At 45.7% G+C, this 6,000-nt stretch overlaps 1 protein-coding gene across 1 annotated transcript in view; it reads left to right on the top strand.

The window, feature by feature from the left end:
- The window catches only part of cacna1g (calcium channel, voltage-dependent, T type, alpha 1G subunit), a 276,474-nt gene that overhangs the window by 113,642 nt on the left and 156,832 nt on the right, over nt 1–6,000 (top strand). The gene's annotated exons all lie outside the window — the stretch shown is intronic.

The raw sequence follows: 6,000 nt of genomic DNA, 5'->3' as shown, positions 1-6,000 counted from the left end.
TCTGATGAAGTGTCTGTTTCTGAAAAGGAAAATAATTTCTGCCAAAGAGCATTTTTCAGCACCCTGGCACTTTCTCTTCACAATCATTCCTCGTGCATGTGCGCGTGTGCGCGTGTGCGTGAATGCAAGTGCCTATGTTAGCAGGCTTGAGCATGAAGTGCAAACGTCAGCTTGATTTCACTCGGCGTTTGATAAAGATCAGAGAAAGCTAGTCCCATTCGCCTGCACTGATTTGAGTCTCCTATTACTCAGAGTCTCTTGAATGATTTCCTTTGGCATCACAGTCTGTGTAGGCCATTGATGTGTTTGACTTCATATTAGAAGGTGAGATAGGGGGTGGTGAAGTTGGGGCAGGCTGAAGGGTCGACAAGGTGATTGGGACTAAAGGGCTGACGGGCGAGGAGAAAGAAGAAAGGGAGTGAAGGTAGAGAAGAGGATGAGGAGGTTAGAAAAAGAGAGGGATGCCAGTTAAGTGCAGGGTGACAGGGAACTGGAGGGATGCCAGCGCTCTCTACCTCCCTCATCCCTTCTTTCCTCTCCTCCTCAGATGAGTTTTAGAGGATCCCCAGTCAATACTGCAGTGATTCTCAGGTTGTCTTGGACAGAGGGACACTTCCACACATCGATCTGTCAGCGCACCGGGAGTATAGAGGTTTCCCTCTGCTAGGGGGAGATACCACTGGTACTGTAGATACTGAGGATGGAAAAAAGGGCAAGAACTGAGGAGGAAGAAAGAGAGAGCAGGAGAGTAGGGGGCAGAGAGGCCATTTAGAAGGCAATCATTGTGACCACGATGTCAACATTACACATTCAAAACAAATGGTTCTATATAGTGCTAAATATGTAACCATAGTGGATCCCTTTTTGGTGCTATAACCCTTTTTTGAAGGTTCTATAAAGAACCATGCTCATAAGGTTCTAAATGGAACCCGAATGGTGCTATAAAGAACCATTTCCTAAGGTTTTATAAAGAACCATTAATAAAAGGCCAAAAAAGGGTTCCGCTGTGCTTACAACCCTTTTTGGGTATCAGGAATCAAGGTGAGACCCAGATGCAGACACACAGAATTGACAATGGTTTAATATTCCAACAGGGGCAGGCAGTAGACAGGTCAAGACAGGCAGGGGTCAGCAAACCAGAGGTGGGGCAACGGTACCGGACGGCAGGCAGGCTCAGAGTAGGCAGAGGTCAACAATCCAGAGGTGGGGCAAAGGTACAGTTTGGCAGGCAGGCTCAGGGTCAGGCAGAATGGTCAGGCAGGCGGGCTCAGAGTCAGGACAGGCAAGGGTCAAATCCAGGAGGACGAGAAAAAGAGAGACTGGGAAAAGCAGGAGATGAGAAACAAAACGCTGGTTGACTTGACAAACAAGACGAACTGGCAACGGACAAACAGAGAACACAGGTATAAGTACCCAGGGGATAATGGGGAAGATGGGCGACACCTGGAGGAGGGTGGAGACAAGCACAAGGACAGGTGAAATAGATCAGGGTGTGACATTGGGGCTATATAGGACCCTTTATATGGTTCTTTATGAACCTTTATGGTGAATGGTTCTATAAAGAACTTTTCTCAACGTTTTGTATCATGGTTTAATAGCCATATTGTGCTATCTCTGGAACACCTGGGGGTCCCTGAGGAGAGAATTGAGAACGACTGACTTACTTAGACTCATGTATGTGTTAATGTGACTGTCACAAGATACCGTTTCCTGGCCATAGTCATATATAACATGTAATAGCATAACACAACAGATTAGTTCAACTGGAATGACTCTCACTTACGGATGCACAAAAAGAGCTCTGCACAAACCGCGCCCGAAGATATTATAATGAGCCACCAACCCTACATTTTAATTATCACTAAAAGAGGAAATTACCATTTTTTTTTTTAAAACTGCACGAACCAAAGGGTTCTTGGGTCAGTATGGTTCCACGTAGAACCATCACCCTTCCCAAAGAACCGTTGAGGAACCCAACTGTACACCCTCCACTATACATACACTACAAGAAGTAATCATATGGCCAAGGTTTTTGGAAGGTGAAGAATACTCAGACTCAATGATAACACACTCCCATTAGTTTCCTTGAAGGTTTCCTTGAAGGTTTCCTTGAAACTTACCGTAATCATTGACCTCCTACCATCAATACAATCACAGAGCTGCAGAGCGAGGGAGAGAGACAGGAAGTGACAGTCTCTTTATCTATGTCTCTTTCTTTCTGTCTCTTTCACTCTCTCTCTCTCTCTCTCTCTCTCTCTCGCTCTCTATTCCTCCCTGCCCTTTCTTCTCCTTGATTTATTGATGCCTCCTCGGACTGATTCCAGACCTGTTTGGGGACAGAAGAGAGGTTACAGATAGAGAGTGAGACAGGGAGGAAGGGAAGGAGTGGAGAGATAGAGAGAGAGAGACTTATGTGCGCTTGAGACAGGGCACAGACAATCTTAAAGTCCCCATGAACAAATTATATAAAAAAATATCTAGGTCCAGTTAAATGATTCTCTCCCTCTGTTGCTCTCCCTCTCTACCCCCCCCTTCTCCTCCCTCTATCCCCTGCTCCTCCTCCTCACCCCTTTTCTCCTCTCTACCTCTCTCTCGCTCTCTCTCTCTGTCCTTTCCTCCTCACCTATCTTCTTCTCTCCCATCCACTCTCTCTCTCTCTCTTTCTCTGTCTCTCTGTATATCTCTATCTCTCTGTCTCTCTCCCTCTCTCTCTCCAGAAGAGGGTATATAGTGTAGTGTATTTATCTGAGTGAATGTGTTTTCTCCCCCTCTACATGCCCTGCTTGTCCTCATTCACCTGCTGTATCCAGTTCCATTAGCTAGATGATGTCTACAGACAGCACTGCACAAGTAGGTCAGGATACCCACCATGGAGTAGTAGGAAGGAGGGAGAGACGGAGGAGATAGAGGGGGAGAGAGGACATGAGGAAGAGAGGCAAGGAGGCAGAGAGGGAGAGGGCATGGGGAAGGGAGATAGAGATAGGGAGGCAGGGAAGGAATGGTGAGGAAAGGAAAGATGGAGAGAATGAGGAAGGAGCAATTTAATTTATTTAACCTTTATTTAACTAGGCATGTCAGTTAAGAACAAATTCTTATTTACGATAATGGCGCTGGGCCAATTGTGCACCACCCTATGGCACTCCCAATCACAGCCTGATGTGATACAGTCTGGATTCGAACCAAGGACTGTTGTGACGCCTCTTGCACTGAGATGCAGTGCCTTAGACCACTACGCCACTCGGGAGCAAGAGAGAAGAACATATGAAAAAGCAGAGAGAGGGAGAAGGCAGGCAGAACGGAAGAGTGGGTAGAGATTATGATGAATGAAAAAGGTGAACAATTAATCTGTGCCTCCTTTCTCATCCTCTCCTCTCCCCAACTCTCCCTCTCTCTTCTCCTTCTCTCCCCCTTTCCCTTGCTCCCTTTAACAAACACCTCTCCCCCCTTTTTTCCCCTCTCCTCCTTTCCCTCTCCCTCTTTGACAAACTCAGATTTACTTTAATCCTGATATATTTACTGCATAGCTGCAGGTGCTGTGTGTGTGTGTGTGTGTGTGTGTGTGTGTGTGTGTGTGTGTGTGTGTGTGTGTGTGTGTGTGTGTGTGTGTGTGTGTGTGTGTGTGTGTAGTGAGCTATCATCTAGACTAACTCTGATATCAGAGAGAGAGGGAGCGAGAGAGAGTGAGACGGAGGGAGGGAGGGAGGGAGCGAGCAATAGCGAGAGAGAAACTGAAAGGAAAACCCCCTCATCTCTCCTGATGCTGCAATATGCTGTGGGGTTGCAGTCTTAACACACACTGCTATCTATTATACACACACACGCACTGATACACACACACACACACACACACACACACACACACACACACACACACACACACACACACACACACACACACACACACACACACACACACACACACACACACACACACACACACACACACACACACACACAGCGCTATCTATCAGTCAGTCACAATTCATTCAGTGCTGGATAACTCCCACTGCAGCTAGCCTGTCAGCGATCCCCCAGAGAGTAGAATTATAACACAAACTGACAAATGTCATCAGAAGAGACAGAGTTAACTTAGTTGGCTGATCCAGTATATAATGACAGATGAGGGAGGGAAGGAGAGAAGATGGAGCATGGAGAGAGAAAGAGAGAACATGGTAGTTTTAGCAGTGGGAAGAAATTCTCCTTCACCACAGATGCAGTTAATAACAATATCCTTTCATCCTCTTAATGGATAACATAGGATCTGATCCTACGTCTGCAGTTAAAGGCCATTTTTACAATCATTGGTTTCCTATGGGTGAAATTTAGCAAGTTATTGTCTCTAAGCCAATGATGTGTCTGTGTGTTTTATGCCAGCACACTATTGCAAGATAATATTATTTTATTGTTAACTTTGATTGGGCAAACACACAGGCTAATGGCAACTATAGCCATGATACTATTATAAAGTCATTATATAGGGAGGGTTGGCACGCACTGCCATTTACTGGTGTAAGGCTGCAGATGTTAGTCTGATGGACAGAGGGGAAAAGATTGGGAGGGAGAGGGAAAGCGAGAGAGAGAGACTTCTGTGTAGTAGGGAGGAGAGTGAGAAGTAATATGAGGGCAGAAGCTCTGGGAATCTAGCAACATCTATTTCATCTCTCTCCTCCACCCCCCCCCCCCCCCTCGCTCCCTACCTCCTTTAACCCATCCCTCCCTCCAACTCAACCTCCCACGCCTCCCCTCGCTTCCTCCTTTCCTCGCATACTCCCCCTCTCACTCCCTCCTTCTCTCCCTCTCTCCCTCCTGACCTGGCAGTAAACCTCTGTTGATCTCTGTTGATCTCTATAGAAGGCTATAAATCACATCATTTTAATTGGAGCAGGTACAGTGTGTCAATATAACCGATACAGATATTACCTCAGGACAATCTACTGGGTCTGCCATTGTTTCACGTCCTCCCTCCCTCAGTCTCTCTCTCATACTTTACCTATTATAGTGATGTGTATGTCTGTGTTAGTGTGTGTCTAAGCATCTGTGTTTTTGTGTTTCTGTGTGCATCAGCTTGTGTGTGTGTGTGTTAGTGTGTAAGTTTGTCTGTATGTATGTGTGTGTTTATGTGTGTGTGTCTGTGGTGTGTGTGTGTGGGTGTGTGTGTGTGTGTGTGTGTGTGTACCTTCTGCCAGGCTACTGTTGACTGTCTGTGTGTTGTTGTACAGATGGGAATGTGTGTGTTTACCATCCTTCATGTGCCAGTCTGCTTTTCCATACACACACTGATAAGTGAGGACAAAGCAAGGGATAGGCTGGCACCACGCCCAGGGAAGGGTGTGTGTTTGAGAGTTTGTGTGCAGTTTTGTGAATATTAACAACTGTGAGTGATCGTTCCCATACGGGATTTGTGTTTGTATATGCGATTTTGTTTTTGTAACGTGTTACGTACGTGTGTGTGTGTGTGTGTGTGTTTATGGTCTATATAGCTGTTTTGAATTAGATTCATGTGTGTTTCTGTGTGTGTGTGTGTGTGTCTGGGACTTTCAGGATTTGTAGATTCTGCTCACGCAAAATCTGCATCAAGGTTGGGCATTCCCGTCCACGCTCCTATCCCGTCCTCCCTCTATCTCTCTCTCCTTACTTCTCTCCTTCTAGCAACCTTGGCACAACCCTGGGTCAGATAACACATTAAAACGTCCTTTCCATTTCTCTCCATCATTTGATCACACTTTCTCTTCTATTCTCCTAACCGTCACACTGACAGCCACATCTGGTTCTTATCAAGCTTAGTTACGAGCTAATGCTAATGATAGATAAGGCTAAGTCTTCCCTAGGACCTACAGTACAGTATATGTACTTCTCCAGTCCCTTTGTGTAATTGTTCTGATGAAGCGCTTTGATGGCCGAAATGTTCATCTTTTGACTTGAACAAGGTCTAAATTAGTTTTTAATTAAATAAACGAGCGCTGCACCTTTTCCTTTTCAATAATTATCATTTTTGTGACA

This window comes from Salvelinus namaycush, chromosome 35 (genome assembly GCF_016432855.1).
Source record: "Salvelinus namaycush isolate Seneca chromosome 35, SaNama_1.0, whole genome shotgun sequence".
Classification (NCBI taxonomy): domain Eukaryota; kingdom Metazoa; phylum Chordata; class Actinopteri; order Salmoniformes; family Salmonidae; genus Salvelinus; species Salvelinus namaycush.
This window is presented reverse-complemented; position numbering and strand designations above follow the sequence as displayed.